This window comes from Triticum aestivum, chromosome 5A (genome assembly GCF_018294505.1).
Source record: "Triticum aestivum cultivar Chinese Spring chromosome 5A, IWGSC CS RefSeq v2.1, whole genome shotgun sequence".
NCBI classification, from domain to species: domain Eukaryota; kingdom Viridiplantae; phylum Streptophyta; class Magnoliopsida; order Poales; family Poaceae; genus Triticum; species Triticum aestivum.
The window spans coordinates 352260393-352283891 of NC_057806.1; positions in this window are offsets into that span (position 1 = coordinate 352260393).

Consider the following 23499-nt stretch of genomic DNA (forward strand, 5'->3'; position numbering starts at 1 on the left):
CTAAGGATGAAGATTATGTGGCAGAGGAAGAGGAAGCAACTTCCAAGAGAATTGGGCCAGCTCAGGGCACAAAGCCAGGGTTAAAGATCAAAAGGCCAGCAGGCGGGCAGCCTATGCCAAAGGCCAGAGCTTCAATCAAGATTTCTGAGAAGCCCACTCCCATAGAGCCAGTTGCTGCTGAAGGCAAGAAAAGGAAGGAAAGGGTGAAGAAGACCGTAGCCAGAGTGCTTGGAAAGGCTTCCATCATGGAAGAAGAGGAAGAAGAAGAGGTTGCTGCACCAGCACCTAAGGCACCCAAGCTAATGGGTGATGCTATCAAATCAGGGGCTACTGCATCTAAGCCCAAGGAAGCACCCAAGGCTGCATCAAAGGTCAAGACAGCACCAAAGAGGAATACAAGAAGCATCCCAGCTGCTGAGAAGAACAAGGCCCCAGTGCCTGAAGCTGCTGAAGAAGATGATGAAGAGCAAGTTCTCAGAAAACTCAAGCCCAAGATCCCAGACCACAACGATGCTCATCCTGTGGCTGAGGATATGAAGCTCAGGAGAGACTCAGGGCCGAGGAAGTGGAGAGAAGCAGACCCGTATGCTTCAAGGAGAAGAACTGCTGTGGATTACAGATTTCACACCAAGGAACAGCAGGACTTCTATGAGACAGTGCTGCTTGATAAGAAGCCAATAGTCTGTGATATGAGATGGGTTGACTGGCAATACATCAAGGACAATGAAGAACACTACCCTGGAGTGTATGACAGCTTCAATGCTTGTGGAGTAGCAAACTTTGTTGGGCAGAAGCTCACAAAGTGGAACGAGGAGCTTATCATGCAGTTCTACTCCACAGCACATTTTTATCCAGATGGGAGGATTGTCTGGATGTCAGAAGGAACCAGATATCTGTCAACAGTTGCTGAGTGGGCACAGCTCATTAATGCCCCAGAGGAGCAAGCAGATGACTTGGACATTTATGCCAAGAAGAAGATGGACCACAACTCTATGTCCAATATGTACAAGGAAATTCCAAATGAGGCTCTTGAAACTTTCAAATTTGGCTCAGTGCACTATCTTCTATCAGGGCTGCCAACTATCAATTAGATACTGAGGCACACCTTGTTGCCCAAGTCTGGAGATCACAAGATGATCAGAGGCCATGCAATAAATTTGCTTCATATATTTGATGTGCCACAGAAGTTTAAGGTGATGAGCCTCATGGTAGAGACCATCAAGAGGACTGCAGCAGACCAGAAGAGGAGTTGTGGATATGCCCCACAGATTCAGGAGCTCATCAACTCAAAGATGGGCACATGCATATACTTACTGGACAAGGAACACCTGCCCATCCATCCAGATTTTGAAGATAATCAAGTGGTCATGACTGAGAATGAACCATCATCTGCACAAGCACAAGCAAAGAAGGAGAAGGCAAGGAAGGAGAAAGCTGCCAAGATGCCAACTCAAGAGGAGGCATCTGAGTATTTCTTGAAAACCAAACAAGAGCAGCTTGATTACTTGATTGCATCCACACTGAGGATTGAGCAAGGACTGGCCACCCTCACTCAGAATCAGCAGAGCCTAGAGAGAATCATGGAACAAAAGTTCTATGACTTGGATGTCAAAGTAACAGAGATTCAGTCTGCAGTGGAACAACTTCAGGATGACATGCAGGAGAGGAGAGGCAAGACTACAACTGATGCATTTGCCAGAGCGCCAAGAGCTCAGAGATCATATGCAGTGCCAGTTGCTGACACCAGAGCCACCACTTCTGCACCAGCTACAACCTCAGTTCCACCAGCTCCAGCGTCCACTTCAGCCTCAACTCCAACCACGTCTACAGAAGGCTTCGTCCTTGGAGTGCTCCGGACTCCACCACCACCTGAAGATCAAGCCTGAGTGTCGACTTAGCACTATGCATTTTCTAGGAACTTTTTGGTAACTTGTTGCCAAAGGGGGAGAAAATGTATAGATCATAGGCTTCGAGAGAGAGAGTGTGTTGCTTTTTTCTCTCTTGCTTTATTTGGTGGTTTTTCGAACTTTGTTTGCTTTGGAGTGCTTGAGATACTATGTCATTGCTCGTGAGACATTGATGATCATGTGTTTGATCATAAGCTACACTTATGCATGCTTGATATATCTTATCTATCTTATGTGATCATTCACTATTCTTGGTGATGAGTGCATGTATTTCATTCTTATCATTTCAAGCGCTCCACCAAGATGTATGTGACATGGAAGAGTAACCCATGACTCTAACTCTTTGTGCATTGCAGTCCAAAGCAAATTTTAAATATGCACAAATTTAGGGGGAGCTCTCACTTGTCACATACTTCTCAAAGCGACGATATATTTCATGCTTATTATCATTTGTTGAAGCTTTGATCTATATGTTGTCATCAATTACCAAAAAGGGGGAGATTGAAAGTGCAACTATCCCTAGGTGGTTTTGGTAATTCATAACAACATATAGCTCATTGAGCTAATGCTATTCCAAGATGATTATTTCAGGAAAGCTCAATGATTGCATGGCATGGATGTGAAAGTGGAACCCTCAAAATGCTAAGGACAAAGGATTGGCTCAAGCTCAAAAGCTCAAGACTCTTCATTTTATATTTTAGTGATCCAAGATCACATTGAGTCTTTAGGAAAAGCCAAACTCGGTCCTACCGATTCTTTCTATCCGGCGCCACCGAGTTTCATTTGTCATAAGCCACTGCCAAACCCTAGCAATTCAGTTCTACCGATAGGGATCTCGGTCTCACCGAGATGGGATTGCAAACTCTCTGTTTCCCTTTCGTAACTTTTCGGTCTCACCGAAAGAGCGAATCGGTCCCACCGAGATTGCAATGTAAATTCAGTGTTTCCTTTTTGTAACTTTTCGGTCTCACCGAAAGAGCAAATCGGTCCCACCGAGTTTGCCTGACCAACTCTCTGGTTAGCTAATTACCAAAATCGGTCTCACCGAGTTTGTGTAATCGGTCTCACCGAGATTACGTTATGCCCAAACCCTAACCATATCGGTCCTACCGAGTTTCATGTCAGTCCCACCGAAAATCTCTAACGGTCACTAGGTTTACCTTTTCGGTCCGACCGAGTTTTTTGGTTCGGTCCACCGAGATTGGAAAACTGTGTGTAACGGTTGGATTTTGTGTGGAGGCTATATATACCCCTCCACCTCCTCTTCATTCATGGAGAGAGCCATCAGAACACATACACAATTCCAACTCATATGTTCTGAGAGAGAACCACCTACTCATGTGTTGAGACCAAGATATTCCATTCCTACCATATGAATCTTGATCTCTAGCCTTCCCCAAGTTGCTTTCCACTCAAATATTCTTTCCACCAGATCCAAATCCTATGAGAGAGAGTTGAGTGTTGGGGAGACTATCATTTGAAGCACAAGAGCAAGGAGTTCATTACCTACACACCATTTGTTACTTCTTGGAGAGTGGTGTCTCCTAGATTGGCTAGGTGTCACTTGGGAGCCTCCAACAAGATTGTGGAGTTGAACCAAGGAGTTTGTAAGGGCAAGGAGATCGCCTACTTCGTGAAGATCTACCGGTGAGGCAAGTCCTTTGTGGGCGATGGCCATGGTGGGATAGACAAGGTTGCTTCTTCGTGGACCCTTTGTGGGTGGTTGCTTCTTCGTGGACCCTTCGTGGGTGGAGCCCTCCGTGGACTCGCGCAACTGTTACCCTTTGTGGGTGGAGCCCTCCGTGGACTCGCGCAACCGTTACCCATCGTGGGTTGAAGTCTCCATCAACGTGGATGTAGGATAGCACCACCTATCCGAACCACGGGAAAAACATCCGTGTCTCCAATTGCGTTTGAATTCTCCAAACCCTTCCCTTTACATTCTTGCAAGTTGCATGCTTTACTTTCCGCTGCCAATATACTCTTTGCATGCTTGCTTGAATTGTGTGATGATTGCTTGACTTGTCCTACAATAGCTAAAATCTGCCAAGAACTAAAATTGGGAAAAGGTTAAGTTTTTATTTGGTCAAGTAGTCTAATCCCCCCCCCTCTAGACATACTTTCGATCCTACACCACGCTCCATGCCGCTTGGCTCGACGTGCCAAGATGGTACGGCGGCATCCCGCCAGAACCATGGGTGGCGATGCCTGCGCCCGTTGGGGGAGGCAAATGTGTGGTTGGCTGCCCGGCGCCGCTAGGTGCGCTGATGCCGAAGAAACCTCCTGGTGCGCCCGGGGGCGCGCGGGCACGAAGAGGCCCATCGTGCATTCCGGCCGCAGCCTGGGACGTAAGCAAGGAGCAGAAGGGCGGCACACCCCTGGATGCGGCGTCCAACAGCTCGGCAACATGCTCTAGCAATGCATCCTGACCTCTCTCCGCGCCACTGTGAGCACGGCCCTCATGTTTGCTTGTCCCCGTCTGGAGTGCGGCACTGTCGCCGCAGCGTAGCTTGAGGCCCTTGCGGCAGCCCGTGCGCACCGCAGGGTAAGGGCGGGAGGCGTCGGACCACGCCGCCCATGCCCCGTGGCGTTCGGCGATGCGCGTGCCACCTGGAGCGCAGAGTTGAGGTCTTCTTGGGCGGACGATGCTGCCTGGGCTGGCCAGGCTGCCTAGTGATCGGCGTCAGCCCTCAGGTCGCCACACATCATCGCTGCAGAGTGTTGGCGGGCTGCCGATGGAAGAGAGGGTTCGGCGCACCCCTTCCTGGCGCGCCAAATGTCGAATTTCGGGTTCCAGCAAAACCCTTATGGTTCGAACACTGGGGTGCGCACGAAGATCTCTCCTCCCTCTAACTCACGCCCTCATCGCAATCTCAAGGCTTAGCGCGTCGAACCCATAGAACAAAGGGATAAAAGATTTATACTGGTTCTGGCCACCGATGTGGTGTAATACCCTACTCAAGTGTGGTGTGGTGGATTGCCTTTGGGGCTGAGGATGAACAGTTACAAGGGAAGAACGGCCTCCTGAGGAGAGGTGTTCTTGTGCTTGGTGAGTTGATGTGGTAGAGGATCGTCCTCCCCTTGATGTGCCGATCCTTTCCCCTCTTATGATGGTGGATAGCCCTATATATAGAGGCCCGGGTCCTCTTCCCAAATATTAGGCGGGAAGGGATCCCACAATGGCTAGTTTGCAGGGGGACAACTAGTACAAGCTATCCTGAAAAAAGATGGTCTTGGCCTGCCAAAGGCTCTGGTGGTGACGCCGTCCAGGGCTCCACGGTGACCTCCGTCCTGCCGTCCTGCTGTCCTTGGTCTCCTTGCACCGATATGGAAACCTTTTCTTGACGCCTCGGGACTCCGCGCCTGTGGCTGCTTCTTTAGCACCAAAGGGGAAACAAGGACACTGCACGTTGGCGCCCGCCTGGTGCCCGCCTTGCCTTGGTCGTCATGGCTTGCATCACAGGAACCTCGTGAGGTGCCCCTTGCCTTGATCTCTCCGTCCCTCGCAAGTCAGCCTGGTGAGGCCGCCCCCGAGGAGGTCTTGCGTCGTCCGCCTCACGAGGCTTCGCCCCTCGCGAGGGTCTTGAGTGTTTGCCGGTGAAGATGGGCCGTAAAGGGCCGCTGGTGGATCCATGTCGTGGGCCGCAGGCAAGCAAGTCTGGGGACCCCCGTTCCCAGGACGCCGACAAAAAGCAAGGCAGAAGAAAATTCACCAAAAACAAGAAGCTGGAGTCCCAACCCGGCAACAACAAAACCAAAGGAAAGCACTTACTGGAGAAGGACTCTTCCAGGTGTTGTGCTTCGAGCAACGTACCGTGCCGCTCCCGAGCAATGGTGCGGTCACGCTCTTAGAGCGTCTTCTCCAGACCGGCAGCCTTGGCAAGGGCCGCCTTCAGCTTGGCGTTCTTGTCCTCGGCCACCTTCACGGCCTCCTCGCGGCACCGGGTCTCCTCTTGCCGGGTCTGCTCCGCCGTGGCCACCAGCGCCTTCAGGCGCTCCACCTCGGCCTGGAGCTGCCCCTTATCATCGGCCAGCTTGTCGTGTTGCTAGTCCGCCTCAGCAAGGGCCTACTACGCCTCCACAACCTTGGCGGCCTCCACCGCTCCACCTCAGCCTCAAGATGGCCCTTGTCGCCCGCCAGCTACTCCTGCAGCTGGCTGGCGTCGTCGAGCGCCCGCCGGGCTCCCGTCGCCTCCGCCCTCGCTCTCTCCACCTCGGCTCCAAGCCGACCGGCGTTAGCAACGAGCCGGTCGTAGTGGAAGCCGGCTCGAATCAGCTGGGTCCTCCAAAACAGCACCTCGGCTGTAGAAGAGAGACTCAGAAACAAAGTACTACTTTAAGATTCGACCCAACTGCTACGCAGTTGGCCCGAATCTCGGGGGCTACATCCAATGGGTGCGCTAGCACGCCCCCACTAAAAAAGAGCATGCAAGAAAAGTGCCTACCACGGTGCGGAGCTCCTCCTCCTTGGCGGCGAGCCTTTCCTTGAGACACCGGTGCGTCTCAAGGAGCCGGCTGAAGATGCCGACCCGGTAGGCGTCCAGTTACTGCAGAAAACAACGATCAATACAAGACAACAAGATAAGATTCGACCCAACTGATACGCAATTGGCCCGAATCTCGGGGGGCTACACCTAGTGGGTGCGCTGGCGCGCCCCCACAAAGAAGAAGCAATGAAAAAAGAAAAGGCAGAAGACAATGGAAAACATACGAACATGGCGTGCTCCAGCTCATGCGTCGCCTCGACCTCGGCCTGGGCGAAGGCCTGGATCCGGTCAGCCCGCCCTCGTAGGCGCCTGGTCATGGCGGCCATCGCCGCCTCCTCCTGGGTGAGGCCCAAAGAAGACCTCGCCGGTCCCGCTCCGCGTCGGCTGCGACCCGACGACCTGGCGACCCCCGGGCCTGAGTACCAGGGCGTGCTCCCCGCTGGCCGCCTCCCCTGAGGCCGGCGCCCCCTCCGGCACCCTCTTCGGCATCGACGCCAGCTTGGTGGGCTGAGTGGCTTGCGGCCCCACCACCGGCGGCGCCTCACTCATCGGCGTCCGAGCCGCCCCCGCCGGCTCCGTCCGCGGCGCCTCCCCAAGACAGCGTCACCGCTGCCTCCGTTGACACCCGCCCGCTCGGCCACATCACTCCGCGGCGGGGTGTCGTCCCCAACGACCACGACCTCCTGGTCGAGGTCTATCGCGTCCACGTGGCCGCCCTGGCCATGCTCCCCCTCCGACGACGGCACGAAGACCGTCACCGCCACCAGCGTCCCATCCGGCATCTCCGGCCACGCCGGCTCCTCGCCGGCTCGCGCCCATATCGCTGCGGCGCTAACCCAGGCCTGGGTCGACGCCGCCTCCAGCTCCGCCTTGGCCCAGTTCCGGTCCCGCCAGGCCAGGCCTTTGGCGTCAGCCGGATCCGGAGCAAGGTCCGGATCCGCCCGCTCCTCCTCCTCCTCCTCGTCCCAGTCGACGGTACTGGAACGGCTCCTCCAGAATGCGGCACCCTCGATGGACGCGGCATCCGCCGCCACCAGCCCCAGCAAGATCGGTGACCTGAAACACAACACAAACTAAATACAGGCCAAGCAGAGCCGCTCGTTAACTCGGTTCAAGCCGAAAAAGGAAATCACCCTGGCAGCACCGGAACGACGGGCCACGCTGCCCTCTCCTACGGCGTGGCGCGCCTCCTCTTGGCGGGCGGCTTCGCCACCCCGGCCTGGTCCATCGTGCACTTCGCGGTCGGGGCCTGCGGCGCGACGCTATCCTTTCCGTGCGGCCGCCTCACCGCCGGCGCCCCCTAAGACGACCCGGCACTGGCCGCGCCGCCGTCTCCTCCACCCGGCACCGCTACATCAATGGCTCGCGTCATCCCCTCAAGACTGTCCCATGCCCGGCGACTCAAGAAATAAACACAAGACTTATCGGCTCGGCGCCCTACACCCGCGTTGGCGGTTGCCTCCTCCTCTCCATGGGCCTCGGGCTCCTCCGAGTCGACGCGCACCACCTGTGCCCGCGCTCGGTCGTAAGGATGTTGAATGGCGTTCAGAAGCACCTCCCGCGTCGCGTCGGGGTGGAAAAGAAGACAAGCAGCAGGACTCATCGACGGTGCCGGGTTCGCGTGGCTGTACGGGGCTTTCCCGGACTCCCAGTCACCCTAAAGGTTGGCCTTCGAGATGTCATTGACCCAGCGTGCAACCTGGTCCGCACCCAGCCACGTGTTCGCCATGCGGTTGGGGTCCTGGAGGTCGGTCATCTGACCGATGAGGTGGCTGTGCTGCTGCAGCGGCAGCACCCGGTGGACGATGAAGGCGGTGATGAGGTCCGTGCCGGTGAGCCCCTCCCGCTCCTTCATCACCAACACCCGCTCGGGTTGAGCACCTCCTGCGACGGACGCTTGGGGTAGTACCCCTAATTTTGCTTCTCCCACGGCGGCGAGTTGACGAAGGACGGCAAGTTGATGCAGTCTACGCCGAGGTTGCGGACGTAGAAGAAAGAATTATGCCACTTCTTGGCAGAATCCTCCAGCGGCATCTTCGGGCAGTCAGCGCCCGACCACCTAGAGATGACGGCGGCCCCGCACTCGGATATCTCTCCGGCCCTCTGCCCCTGTTGCTTCAGGGAGAAGAAACGCACCCAGAGGTCGATCGAAGGCTTGACCCCCAGGTACCCCTTGCAGAGGGTGACGAAGCCCGACAGCTGCACGATGGCGTCGACGCCCAGATGATGATGCTGGAGCCCGAAAAACTCCAAGAAGTCACGGAAGAAGCCGCTCGCGGGCAGGCCAAACCGGCGCTTGAAATGCGGGAAGAAGACGATGCGCTCCGTGCCCTCGGGCGGGGGCTTCCGCTCGCCCCGCGGGAGGCGCGCTGCGACCTCCGTATCCCCCGGCAGCCGCCTGGTGGTGCGGAGATAGGCGATGTCATCGAGGGTGACGGTCGAGCCCATCCACGAGCCCGACGGCAGCGCCATCGACAAAGATGCGAGAGAAAGAAGAAGAAGGTGGCTACAAAGCTCTCCTCAAAGCAACGGGCGTCGCGGTGCGCAGCGGTCGCAAGAAGAAGAGGAAGGAAGACGAAGGCAGGGGGCGCGAGCGAGAATGATTTCCGCCGCCCCCTCGTCGCCTCAATTTATAAGGCACGGTTCGAAACATGGGGGAGTGGGATCGTTTGTGCTCGCCTTTCCCACTTCCCCGCGATAACTGCGCACGTACGCGCACAATAACTGCCTCGAGAATGGCAACCGACTCACGAACGTCGCAATAAATCCGCACGCGTGGGACGAGGGTGCCCGGCCGCGGGCCCCAGCGCATCGCCCCGTCCCGTCGCGCGCGTGGCCTATCAGGCCCCTCCGGCTCCCAACGCCACATGGCGCCCGCGCGAAGCCCAAAAGATTGCCTTAGAGATTCAGTGAACTCCTCGGTTTCCTGCCGCTGCTGAGATGCTGTGATCCGGCTTCTGGAAGCAGGCACATAGTGGGTGTTGCCTGGCCCGGAGGTCTCAAAATTTGCCTCCTTCAAAGGGGTAAACTGCGAAGGCCCTCGCATCCGAAGACGGTGGACCTTCACAGCTTTGGCAACTACTGTCGGGGGGATGAACCCCGGGCAGGCAACGAAACCCGAATCCTTTTCAAAAACAACAGGGCCAGCATCGCCCCTCAAGCCGGCTTGCACTTGGCCGGGTCGCTTGACCCGGCCTAATCCTCAACTTGGCCCCAATAACTAGCTCAAGATAGCCGAGCCCGGCATACCAAGACTTCTTTGACAAGCCAGCTCCTCCCTTGGCCCATTCTCCAACCCAGCCGAGGGTCGGCTCCTGTCCCATCCCAGCCGTATGATGGGACGAGTCTCCACCAACTGATGACCGAAGCCATAGTACCCCGCCCATGCCTCTGGTCAGCGGGGCGAGGTAACAGTGCCCCCCACCTACCCGCTGACCAGGGGCGGCATGGCAACAGTGCACCAATCGTCATCGATGACGCCAGCAAGCAGTGACCTGACGGAGCGCCACTGTAGGCGACTCAACCCGGCCATTCCCTGGCGATCGAGAAGACGGCCAATAGTGCCCCTGTACCCAGCGGGTCCCAAGCCCAGGGAACCCGGCGAGGCCCGATACCCGGCGGGTCCCAACACCGGGTTCCTGGACACTGACGACCCGGCCCTACGGCCTTGTAACATTACCATTGTACCCCCAGGGGGTTGACCTGTAAACCCGCCCCCCCAGGAGCCCTCATGCATACGGGCAGATCATCTCTTTCCACTCACACAGGCGATCACTCACACACCTAGCTAGCAACACCTAATGACAGGGAGCTTCCTAATCCTTGGCCAGCCTTCCTTCTTCCTCCATACAGCTCTAGAAGCAACCATGTACTGTTACATATAAACCACACTCGGCAGGACTAGGTGTGTTATCTCTCCGGAGAGCCCCGAACCTGGGTATGTCTTGCGCCCCACGCTCGCTCATGCCGACCTCGCCTCTGGAGCCCACCAGTGCCCTCGAGCCTCCTCCTGTCTTTAGCCATCCCTTGGCTTCTGCCGTGCGCCCACCACGACAGTAATTGATTTTAGAAAATTATACAAAGTAACTAGAAAAGATCATTAGCCTCTTCCTTTTATTGATCAAATGCTTGAGAGATTATCTAAGCACACACATTTTTTCTTCCTTGATGGATATTCTGGTTTTTCACAAATACCTGTTTCTCAACCTGATCAAGAAAACACCACTTTTACTTGTCCCTTTGGAACCTATGCGTATAGACGTATGCACTTCGGTTTATGTAATGCACCTGCTACCTTTCAAAGATGTATGACTGTTATATTCTTTGACTGTTGTGAAAAGATTGTTGAGGTTTTCATGGATGACTTCTTTGTTTATGGGAAGTCTTTTGATGATTGTTTTAGCAATCTTGATTGAGTTTTGCAGAGATGTGAACAAGCAAATCTTGTCTTAAATTGGGAGAAGTATCACTTTACGGTTAATGATGGCATTGTCTTGGGTCATAAAATTTCTGAAAGAGGTATTGAAGTGGACAAAGCTAAGGTTGATGTAATTGAGAAAATGCCATGCCCTAAAAATATAAAAGGTTTTCATAGTTTCTTAGTTCATGCTGGTTTCTATAGGAAATTTATCAAAGACGTTTCTAAAATTTCTAGGCCTCTTACGAATCTTTTGCAAAAAGATATTCCTTTTGTTTTTTATGATGATTGTTTAGAAGCCTTTGAAACATTCAAGAAAGCCTTAATTTCTGCACCTATTGTTCAACCACCTGATTGGAACTTGCCTTTTGAAATTATGTGTGATGCTTGTGATTATGTTGTTGGTGTTGTTCTAGGATAAAGAGTTGATAAGAATATGAATGTTATTCATTATGCTGGTAAAACTCTAGACACTGCTCAATGAAACTATGCTACTACTGAAAAATAATTCTTAGCAGTGGTGTTTGCTTGTGATAAATTTGGACCTTATATTGTTGATTCCAAAGTAATTGTTCACACGGAGCATGCTGCTATTAAATATCTTATGGAAAATAAAGATGCTAACCCTAGACTTATTTGATGGGTTCTCTTGTTACAAGAATTTGATTTACATACCATTGATAGAAAAGGAGTTGAGAACCACGTAGCTGATAATTTATCTAGGCTTGAAAATGTGCCTAATGACCCACTACCTATTGATGATAGTTTTCCTGATGAGCAGTTAGCTGCAATAAATGTTGCTCATAGTACTCCTTGGTATGCTGACTGTGCTAATTACATTGTTGCTAAATATTTACCACCTAGCTTTACATACCAACAAAAGAAAAAAATTCTTCTATGATTTAAGACATTACTTTTGGGATGAGACACATCTTTATAAAGGAGTAGATGGTATTATTAGACGTTCTGAACCTAAGGATGAACATGAACAAATCCTACGGAAATGTCACTCCAAAGCTTATGGAGGGCATCATGCCGAAGATAGAACTGCTCACAAGGTATTGCAATCTGGATTTTATTGGCCTACTCTCTTCAAGGATGCCCGTTAGTTTGTCTTATCTTGTGATGAACGTCAAAGAATAGGTAATATCGGTAACTGTCAAGAAATGCCTATGAATTATTCACTTGCTATTGAACCATTTGATGTTTAGGGATTTGATTACATGGGAACTTTTCCTTCCTCTAATGGTTATACACATATTTTGGTTGTTGTCGATTATGTTACTAAATGGGTAGAAGATATTCCAACCAGTAGTGCTGATCACAACACCTCTATTAAAATGCTTAAGGAAGTTATTTTCCCAAGGTTTGGAGTCCCTAGATATTTAATGACTGATGGTGGTTCACACTTTATTCATGGTGCTTTCCGTAAAATGCTTGCCAAGTATGATGTTAACCATAGAATTGCATCACCTTATCATCCTCAGTCTAGTGGTCAAGTTGAACTTAGCAATAGATAAATCAAATTAATTTTGCAAAAGACTATCAATAGGTCCAGGAAGAATTGGTCTAAGAAATTATATGATGCACTTTGGGCTTATAGAACAGCATATAAAAATCCCATGGGTATGTCTCCTTACAAAATGGTTACGGAAAAGCTTGTTATTTGCCTCTTGATTTAGAACATAAAGCATATTGGGCCTTCAAAGAACTAAATTATGATTTCAAACTTGTTGGTGAAAAGAGTTTATTTGATATTAGCTCATTAGATGAATGGAGAACCCAAGCTTATGAAAATGCAAAATTATTCAAAGAAAAAGTTAAAAGATGGCATGACAAAAGAATCCAAAAGCGTGAGTTTAAAGTCGGAGAATATGTTCTTTTGTACAACTCTTGTTTTAGATTCTTTGTAGGAAAACTCCTCTCGAAATGGGAAGGCCCCTACGTTATCAAGGAGGTTTATCGGTCTGGAGCCATCAAAATAAATAATGGTGAAGGTACTAACCCGAAGGTTGTCAATGGGAAACGAATAAAACATTATATCTCAGGTACGCCCATTAATGTTGAAAGTAATATTTTCCAAACTTTGACACTGGAAGAACACATAAAAGAGTCCTTCCAAAACACTTCAGAATCATGAAAATAAGGAGGTACGTGATACGGCGAGTAAACAGACTCCGAAAAATCCGTAAAAATATTTTTTGTCAGCTTTGGAATATTTAGAAAAATAGGAAAATAAGAAACTTCCAGGAAGCATACCCTGGTGGGCACAAGACACCAGGGTGTGCCAGGCTTGCCTTGGGCGCCCAGGTGGGTTGGGCCCACCTGGGACACCTTCTTGACTCTGTGTTTCTACAATTTTCTTGTTTCCCAAGATAAAAAATTCTATATATACTCCCCGAACCTGTTGATCACCGTATCGTGGAGAAATCCCATGTTTTCTTTTCCCTGCCATTTTCTGACAGATTCAGCTAGACCAACATCATGTCTTCCTCACCTTTCAACAATGGAGAAGAAGACACAAGGGTGGTTCAGGACGATCTAAGGAGAGATGAAGCTGGAGAGGCTGCTATGGAGGAAGAGGAAGGAAATCCTTTTGGGGTTCACTCTCTGGCCTCCATGAGAGGCATACTAGCCGGCATCTCTACTCACCCTAATCCTCATCAAGCCATGGGATCTTCAAACAATCAAGCGAGCCTAGAAGTGCAAGAAGAACTCCCTATGAGGAGGCCTTTACACAGGTTACATAGTAACAATTTTCATAATTTGATTCACAATTGTGGGTTCGAGAATACTCCTCGTAGGCACATACCCTCCAATTGGGACATATCTCGGCCAAGAGAAAACAGTATAGGAACAAAACCGTGGGGCCTGGAGAATAAACACATAATGGATGAGGTGAATAAAAACAATGAATTAATTCATCAAGCCTTTCGGGAGATTCAAGGTTAGAAGGATCTACTCATGGTTATATTAGAGAATACTACTTCTTCACCACCACCATCTTCTTCATCACCAAAAGTGTAAGTGCATCTAGTGCCACCCCTAGTTGGTTTTGGAGTATTGACGACAAACCTAGTTGAGGGACTAATGTGTTTGTGAGAATTGCAGGATAACACAGGTAGAAGTCTCTCATTGATTCGGTTTTACTACCAGAGATGACCCCTAAAAATGTATGAAGACATTGAAGTCAAAGGTGGTATATGAAGATATTCACATTGAAGACTATGACAAGAGAAGACACTATATGAAGCCTATGGAGCTCGAAGACTTAGATCTTTCATAGTTCTTTTTCTTTTGTGTTGAGTCATAGGAACCACCGTACTGTTAAGTGGGGTCCAAGAGAACCAGTCAGAATGAGTGAAGTGATGCCTAAACCAAAAACCTATGTCTTCGAGTGAAGACTATGAGAGCGAATCTTGTCCAGAGTCGGACAATTCAGCTTTGCTTGTAGCCCAAGTAAAGTTGTCGTGTGAGTTTGAAATCTGACCGTTGGAACACGTATCAGTTCCTTAGTGACCCAGGGTCATTTCGGACAAATCAGGTTGGGTTGCCAAGTGGCTATAAATAGCCCACCCCCTACAACCATAAATGGTTGGCTGCTCAGATTGAAAGTACGGCTTTTGTCGTTTGAGAGCAACCCACCTTGAAGCCTTTGAGAGAGAATTCTTTGCGAGGATAAAGCCCTAACCACCAGAGCCAGAGAGAATTGGGCATCACTTAAGTCTTCTTGTCTGTGTGCTCTGAAGACTTATTACACTTGAGGACTGTGCATCCTCCAGTCGGTTAGGCGTCGCGTTCTGAGCATCCAAGAGACATTGTGGATTGCCGGTGAACGAAGTCTGTGAAGGTTTGGGAGTCTACCTTGAAGACTTACCAGAGTGATTGGGCGAGGTCTATGTGACCTTAGCTCAAGGAGAATACGGTGAGGACTGGGTGTCCTGAGCTGCGTGTTCAGGACTGGGTGTCCGGGACTGTGTGTCCTAAGGTTTAAATACCTAGCCGCTCCAACCAGACGTACAGTTGTCACAGCAACTGGAACTGGTCCAACAAATCATTGTCTTCAACGAGTCACTGGTTTCATCTTGACTTCACTTTACTTACGGTTACTCCTTGTGAAGTCATTGTATGTTTGCACTATCATTTGTCTTCACTGAGTGACTGCGTGTTCTGTTTGGCTTCACAATATCTTCCTACCTGATCCTTAGTACCTAGCTGCTATTAGTCTTTGTGCTTTCACTTCATTGAATACTTGACTATGGTTTGCCTAGTGTAGTCTACCTTCCGCTGCATGGTAATAGGTTTAATTTTATCATTTGTCTTCAAAACTTCTATGTTTTGAAGACTTTCATAAAAATCGCCTACTCACCCCTTCCCCCTCTAGTCGATATAACGCACTTTCAATTGGTATCAGAGCAACGTGCTCCTTGTTCTGTTTGATTCGGTTTAACCACCTGGAGTTTTAGCTATGTCGACTGCAGGGATAATTAAAGTCTCCGCTGCGTGCCCCATCTTCGATGGAACTGAATATCCCTTCTGGAAGAATAAGATGCGCATGCATCTTGAAGCCATTGACGTCGACCTATGGTATGTCGTCGAGAATGGCGTTCCCAAGGCTGGAGAAGGTGTCACTGCTGCTGATGTCAAGAAATTCGTTCAACTGGACTCTACTGCCAAGAATATCATCTGTGGTCATCTGACCAAAGGACAGTATGGCCGTGTGAGTGCTTTGAAGACATCCAAGCTGGTCTGGGACTGGCTCTCCAAGGTCAATGAAGGCATCTCAACCCAGAGAGATAAGAGAATCAGTGTCCTTCGCAACCTCTTCAACCGCTTCAAGCGAAGTGACAATGAGAATGTCCAGCACACATTTCACCGACTCACTGATATCACAAATGAGCTTCAAGCCCTCGGCACCACTGAGATTACCAAACACGAAGTCGTCAAGATGCTGCTGAGATCACTTGATAGTTCGTTTGACATCCTGGCCCTGATGATTCAAGAACGTCCTGATTTCAAGACACTCGATCCGTCTGACATACTTGAGAGGCTCAACACACATGAGTTTTAGCTTTCAGAGAAAAGAGATATCTACGGTCCAAACTATGGGCGAACTCGTGCCTTCAAGGCAAAAGCTGTCTCCTCATCTGAAGAAGAATCTGACAGCAGTTCTGATGATCCTGAAGACATTGGAAGGGAACTTGCTATGCTTGTCAAGAAGTTCCAAAAATTCACCAAGAAGAAAGGCTTCAGAAAGTCTTCCCGATCAAGTTCAAGGAATGATGAAGCTCCTGCTCATGCCTACAAGAAGAAAACATGTCACAAGTGCAAGAAACTTGGCCACTTCATCTCTGAGTGTCCACAGTGGGACAATGAGAACAAAAAGAAGAAGAAGAGCAAGGAATATGACTCTGACGACAAGAAGAAGAATAAGAAATACTCAAAGTCTTCTTCCAAGTCTTCCTCAAAGTCTTCATCACACAAGAAGAGCTCATCTGGCAAGGCACGTGCGTTTGTTGGCAAGGAAATGGATTCAGAGGAGGAGTCTGCTTCTGAGGAGGCGGAGGCGGAGTTTGAGGAGGAATCCGACTCAGGCGTCGCAAGTCTGGCTACAACATACGTTGCCAAGTCCATCTTCAACATGGAAGACAATGACTTCATCACCGACACCGATGCAAATGACAAGGACTACTCCGCTTCTACCTACTGCTTCATGGCACGCGGTGCCAAGGTAAACACACGCACTACTCACTACCAAACATCTAGTGACGATGACTCTGATTGTGGTTCAAAACCTAGCTACAAAACACTTGCTAAAATTGCAACTGAACAACAGAAAGCTATGGAACATATTCAAAAACTGTTAGACAGAAGCGATGATCTGTTAGGTGCTGAAATGACTCGATCTGAATCCTTAATTGAAGACATAAAAAATCTTCACGTTAAGTATCAGGAACTTGAAAGTCGTCATGAAACTCTCTCAACAACTCATGAAAAGCTTTCCTATGATTATCTTCAAAGGAAGCAAGATCTTGAGAAATTGAGAGCGGTTCATGAAGATCTTCAAACGGAAAACGAGTCACTTCGCGCCAAACAGATCAGTCCCGCTCAAGAAGGATTTTAACCACCATGTCTTAAATGCATTGAGCGTGATAATGCTATTTCTATTGCTGAATGTTCTACTGCTACTGCTGTTGCAATATCTTCAACTGTTGATGTGGTAACTAACCCCTCTGCTGAGGATACCACCGTTATTGCTGATGAGAATGCTAGGTTGAAGACATTGCTTGAAACAGGGATGTACAAAAGTCTTAAAGGGCATCAGACGCTATGTGATGTCCTGAAAAAGCAGATTCTGAACCGAAACCCTAGGAAAGAGGGTGTAGGGTTCGTAAGGAAAATGAATGCAGATGGCTCTTACTGGAAACCTGAGCAGTACCCCAAAACCATGTGGGTTGCTGCAAAGGAACCTTCAGCAGATCCATCAAATCTATCTGGCTTCACTTGTGCTAACCCCATTATCATTGATGAATCCTTTGATGCAAACTATATACTGTTTAAGAATCAGAATGGTGAAGTATTTGCCAGGTACATTGGTACTAACTGCAGGAATGGACCGTCTATGAAGAAGATCTGGGTTCCGAAAAGGTGTCTGGAGAGTCTTCCTGTGAATGTCATCATGACACCTCACGTGAAGAAGACAAACCTCAGACCAAAGGCTTCATACGGTCCAAAGGCTTCATACAGACGGAAGACTCACCTGAGTCGCACTAACGCAAATGTTTTGCAGGGAAACCATACTCAGGCATATGAATATGAGAGCGGTTCATCAAAGCGCCATGTTCATAAGACCAAGAACTATTCTGCTTATTCTTATGAGTACTATTGTCCGCCTGCAAGACTGTTTGCAAAGGCTTCAAAGCCAAAATTCTCAGATGCTGCACTTAGACTTATTGCTTCTAAGCCGCCCTTGATGTGGGTGGCTAAGAAAGCTTAACTCTTTTTTGCAGGGAAAGGTCTCCAGCAGAAAACCAAAATCGTCTGACGCTATTACTGGGGACCTTAAACATCTTGTAGGGCACAAGATCAAATGCCCAAATGGTCTTACTATGTACTTCGTACCTGAATCGCTTGCTACTCTCCCTATTAGTCCTAACCTGGATCTAAGCTTTCATAACCCACTGGTTCGTCAAATGTTTTTGCGTCACAATGCTCTGGGTGAAGCCTATCCCCCTAACTGCACTGTAGGTACGACACCAGCGTCTTCAGAATGGATTATTGACAGTGGGTGTACAAATCACATGACTGGCAAAAGAAGTCTTCTTATGGACTCAACCTTCCGTCCATCCGACAAGAGCCACATCACATTTGCTGACACTGGTAAAAGTAAGGTATTGGGTCTAGGTAGAGTTGCAATCTCAAGGGATCAACACATGGATAAAGGCATGCTTGTTGAATCCCTTGGCTTCAACTTAATGTCTGTCTCAATGCTTTGCGATTTGAACATGATCGTAATGTTTGGAAAATATCGTTGCCTTGTACTAATGGAATCTGACAAGTCTCTAGTGTTTGAAGGGTATCGAAAAGATGATTTGTACGTGGTAGATTTCTCAACAGGGCCACAGCTTGCAGTATGTCTTCTAGCAAAGGCTTCAGAATGCTGGCTCTAGCATCGGAGGCTTGGACATGCTGGCATGAGGAACCTCCACACCCTTGCGAAGAAGAAGCAAGTCATAGGCATCGAGGGCGTCAAGTTCAAGAAAGACCACTTATGCGGTGCCTGTGAAGCAGGGAAGATGACGAGGGCCAAACATCCCTCGAAGACAATCATGACCACTACTCGACCCTTCGAACTGCTTCACATGGATCTTTTCGGTCCCACTCATTACTCAACTCTAACTACTACTGCTTGCCTCTATGGCTTCGTTATTGTTGATGATTATTCTAGATATACTTGGGTGCACATAATCCTTTACAAGACTGAAGTGCAGGATGTCTTCAGACGCTTCGCCAATTGAGCTATGAACAATTTTGGTGCCAAGATAAAGCACATCAGAAGTGACAATGGCACTGAATTCAAGAACACTGGCCTTGATACATATCTTGATACATTGGGCATCACACATGAATTCTCAGCCCCGTACACGCCACAGCAAAATGGCGTCGTCAAACGCAAGAACAGAACACTAATTGAGATGGCCAGAACGATGCTAGATGAATACAAGACCCCAAGAAAATTCTGGCCCGAAGCCATTGATACTGCATGCCATACAATTAATCGTGTTTATCTTCACAAGATACTGAACAAGACATCTTGTGAGATCCTTACTAGCAAGAAGCCAAATGTCAGTTACTTCAGAGTATTTGGCGCAAGGTGCTGGATCAAGGACCCACATCACACCTCAAAATTTGCACCAAAAGCACATGATGGTTTTATGCTTGGATATGGAAAGGATTCGCACTCCTACAGAGTCTTCAATCTCTTTCATTACAAAGTGGTTAAAACAGTGGATGTGCGGTTCGATGAGACCAATGGTTCACAAAGAGAGCAGCTGCCAAATGTGCTAGATGAAGTTCCATCCAGTGAATCAATCAAGCTAATGGGAACTGGAGAAATTATACCTTCTGAAGCTCATCCTGAAGAAGAACTTATCATTTCAGCACCTGATCAACATGAAGACAATGCTCAGCCTGTAGACATTCCTTCCAACAACGACAATGAACAGCAAGAGCAAAGTCTTTGCCCTGTACATCCTCGCGTTGCCAATGAAGTGCAGATTGAAAGAATAATTGATAGCATCAATGCACCTGGTCCACTCACTCGTTCAAGGGCAACTCAGCTAACAAATTTCTATGGGCACTTCGCATTTGTCTCAATAGCAGAACCCAAGAAAGTTGAAGAAGCCTTCATGGAACCTGAATGGATTCAAGCTATGCAAGAAGAGCTTCAACAGTTTGAGCTGAATAATGTATGGGAACTGGTTAAGCGTCCTGATCCACGGAAGCACAATATAATAGGCACCAAATGGATATACCGCAACAAGCAAGATGAGCATGGTCAAGTTGTCAGAAACAAAGCTCGTCTCGTTGCTCAAGGATATACTCAAGTGGAAGGCATTGACTTCGATGAAACATTTGCTCCTGTGGCTAGACTTGAAGCCATACGCATACTGCTGGCCTATGCAAATCATCATAACATACTTCTATATCAAATGGATGTGAAGAGTGCCTTTCTCAATGGAAAGATTGAAGAAGAAGTGTATGTTGCACAACCGCCTGGCTTTGAAGATCCAAAACATCCTGACATGGTATACAAGCTCAACAAGGCACTGTGTGGCCTCAAACAAGCCCCTCGGGCCTGGTATGACACACTCAAATACTTCCTGAAGAGCAAAGGCTTCATACCTAGTTCCCTAGATCCCACTCTTTTCACGAAGACATATGATGGTGAACTGTTTGTGTGCCAAATATATGTGGATGACATTATCTTCGGCTGCACCAATCAGAAGTATAGTGAAGAGTTTGGATATATGATGCAAGAGCAATATCAGATGTCCATGATGGGGGAGCTGAAGTTCTTCCTCGGTCTTCAAATACGACAACAATGCAATGGCATCTTCATATCTCAAGAGAAGTATCTCAAAGATTGCCTGAAGAAGTTCGGTATGCAAGACTGCAAAGGCTTCACAACACCAATGCCAGCCAAACATCATCTGGGTCCTGACAACAATGGTAAAGAGTTCGATTAAAAGGTATACCGCTCCATGATTGGTTCTTTACTTTATCTATGTGCATCTAGGCCAGATATTATGCTTAGTGTTTGCATGTGTGCTCGATTTCAAGTGGCACCAAAGGAGTCGCATCACTTAGCTGTGAAGCGAATTCTTCGATATTTGGCTCACACCCCAACTCTAGGATTATGGTATCCAAAGGGCTCAGAGTTTGATCTGGTTGGATTTTTGGATGCTGATTATGCTAGTGACAAAGTTGATCGCAAGTCTACATCAGGCACATGTCACTTTCTGGGATGATCACTTGTATGTTGGTCTTCAAAGAAGCAAAACTGTGTATCTCTCTCCACTGCTGAATCTGAATACACTACTGATGGATCTTGCTGCGCTCAGCTTTTGTGGATGAAGCAAACACTCAAGGACTATGGCATTCATCTGAAGCAAGTGCCACTTTACTGCGACAACGAAAGCGCCATCAAGATTGCCAACAACCCAGTTCAGCACTCGAAGACAAAGCACGTTGAAATTCGTCATCACTTTCTCAGAGATCATGTTGTGAAGGAAGACATTGATATCATACACGTCAACACTGAAGAGCAATTGGCAGATATCTTCACCAAGCCCTTGGATGAGAAGAGGTTTTGCAAGTTACGGTGTGAGCTAAATATCCTGGAATCCTCAAATGTCCTGTGATCAGGCACACATCCTAACCCTTATGCATATTGATGACTTAGATGTGCAACACACGAAGTAAAGTATATCTTCAATCAATGAAGACATACATTCTAAGTGTGAATACATTAATGTGGAATTTGACTTCGGAGCGCCACGATAATTGTGCGCCGTGTCTGGGTCTAATACTTCCTATACGGTGGGTAACGCCACCACCAAACGTTCTATTTTGAAGTGTTTCACTCATGGCGTTACCTTGCAATGTCTTCACATTTGGTTTGGCTTCGATCTCAACATATATTCATGATTATCTTCACTATGTTGATTATATATATATATATATATATATATATATATATATATATACTAGTGTTCTGTCCTCTACAGCATTCACTTATAGCTATGTCTTCGTGTTGAATCTTTTGAACTAAGTGAATGTGATCGGACCCTAACCTCTCTATGCTTTCTATCTCAAACTCTATCTCCCCAAGTCATATGCATTCTATTGAAACTGTCGAATGTCTTCTCTGCGTCCTTGTCAGCAGAAGATACAGAGACAACCATTAAGTCCGTTTTCAATGCTCATTCCTCCACATGAAATCCGGAGAAGTAGGAACGACCACCCGACAATCCAGGCGTGCGTGGGACGTGGAACAAACCCCAAAATTCCGCATAATGGCCACGTGTTCCTCAGATGCGAATCGCCAGGGGCACCTGTGTAATAGCACAGTGCCGCCCCTGTGCCTATAAATACACACTCACAGCGGTCATTATCTCTTCTTCCACCCTCGCACGAACCCTAGCGCCACCGCTAGCCCTCGACGACGCCGGCGACGAAGCGCTTCGCTGCCGCAACCTCTCCGACGCCGTCTTCACGCCGACCGCGGACATCGTCCTCTCCGCCGTCGCCGTAGGTGTCCTCCGTCGCCAAGTTAGGGCACGGAAGATCGAACTGCTCGGCCTCATCTTACACTCCGTCTAGCAGTTCTTAGTGTGGTAAATAAAACTTCCTCTTTTACAGCACCATTGATCCTATGGATTTGTCACTTTCTACCACAAGCAGTTTCTGTTCACACAAGCTAGATCTCTCTCATACTGCATCTCATAACATGCCTAGTATATTCACTTGTGCTTCACAAAGTAGTTAGATTCCTCACTTGTACTGATCTGTGGATTCGTACAAATCTGGAACCAACTTCTTATCTATGAGTGAATGTCTTCGCACGATGAGGTCAATGTCTTCTAAACTGATTTATCTTCAAAATCTTCTGAGAATGCATATGACCTCTTCCCCTTCCCTCGCACCTTAATGCTGTCACAGGTACATGTCCGTGGGAGAATCCTTTGGTTCTCATAGTCTGCATTCATTTGCAGAATTCTTACAGCATCACATAAATTCTCCCGAAGCCAGTTCCTGTTGGTCCAGCAAACGAAAACCTTTGAAGCCTTTGAACGTCTTGAAGCCTTTCAGGTTAAAGTTTATGGCTTCAGAGAAAGCACAAGGAAGGGTGGCAGAAAGCGTCGTGGTGAGACCTCCAGAGATCTGCCAGATGAACTCTCAGAAATGTACAAGACAGATCCTGAAGAGGATTACAGTCAGCGCAAGACCCGAATCCAATGGATTCGAAGATATTAGGCAGAATAATGGTTCAAATACAGATTTGTGACCCAGGAGTATGCTGAGAAAAACGCCATCAAGAGACCGTGGGGAGACATCCTATTCAAGAATCTTCTACCCAGGTCCAAAGATGAAGCCATTGCTCAAGGCTTCTATCCATGCATGGTCCGTGGACCACAGCCTGCTGATGCACACTTGTCGTCACTGCTATGGTGTCATGACGACAATCTGTTCAAGCGCAACTTCCAATTTGCTCAGAACTCAGCAAAGCAGAACAAGAAGTCTTTTGGGTTAGACTTCAACCCTGGTCCCTCATCTCCAAGGGCAGATGGCACACGACATGCAGAACCCAATGTCATCGGTCCTTTCGCCAACCTTGAAGGCCTCATCACCTACATCTTGGTTCAAGGGACTGCAGTGAATGAGCCTGCAGCTGACACTGAGTCTGATGACGCGCCTGCAGTGCCGAAGCCAAAGCAGTTGAAGAAGCCAAAAGCTTCAAAACCGGCCCCTTCACCAAAAATCTCAAGGGCGAAGCCATTGGCAACTGCACCTCCTGAAGACAGTGTGCAGTCTGAAGACTTATCACGCGTCTCCAAGCCCCAGAAGGCCAAGATGCCTCTGTCTCACACTGGCAAAGAGCTAACAGCTGCTGCCATTCTGCGCA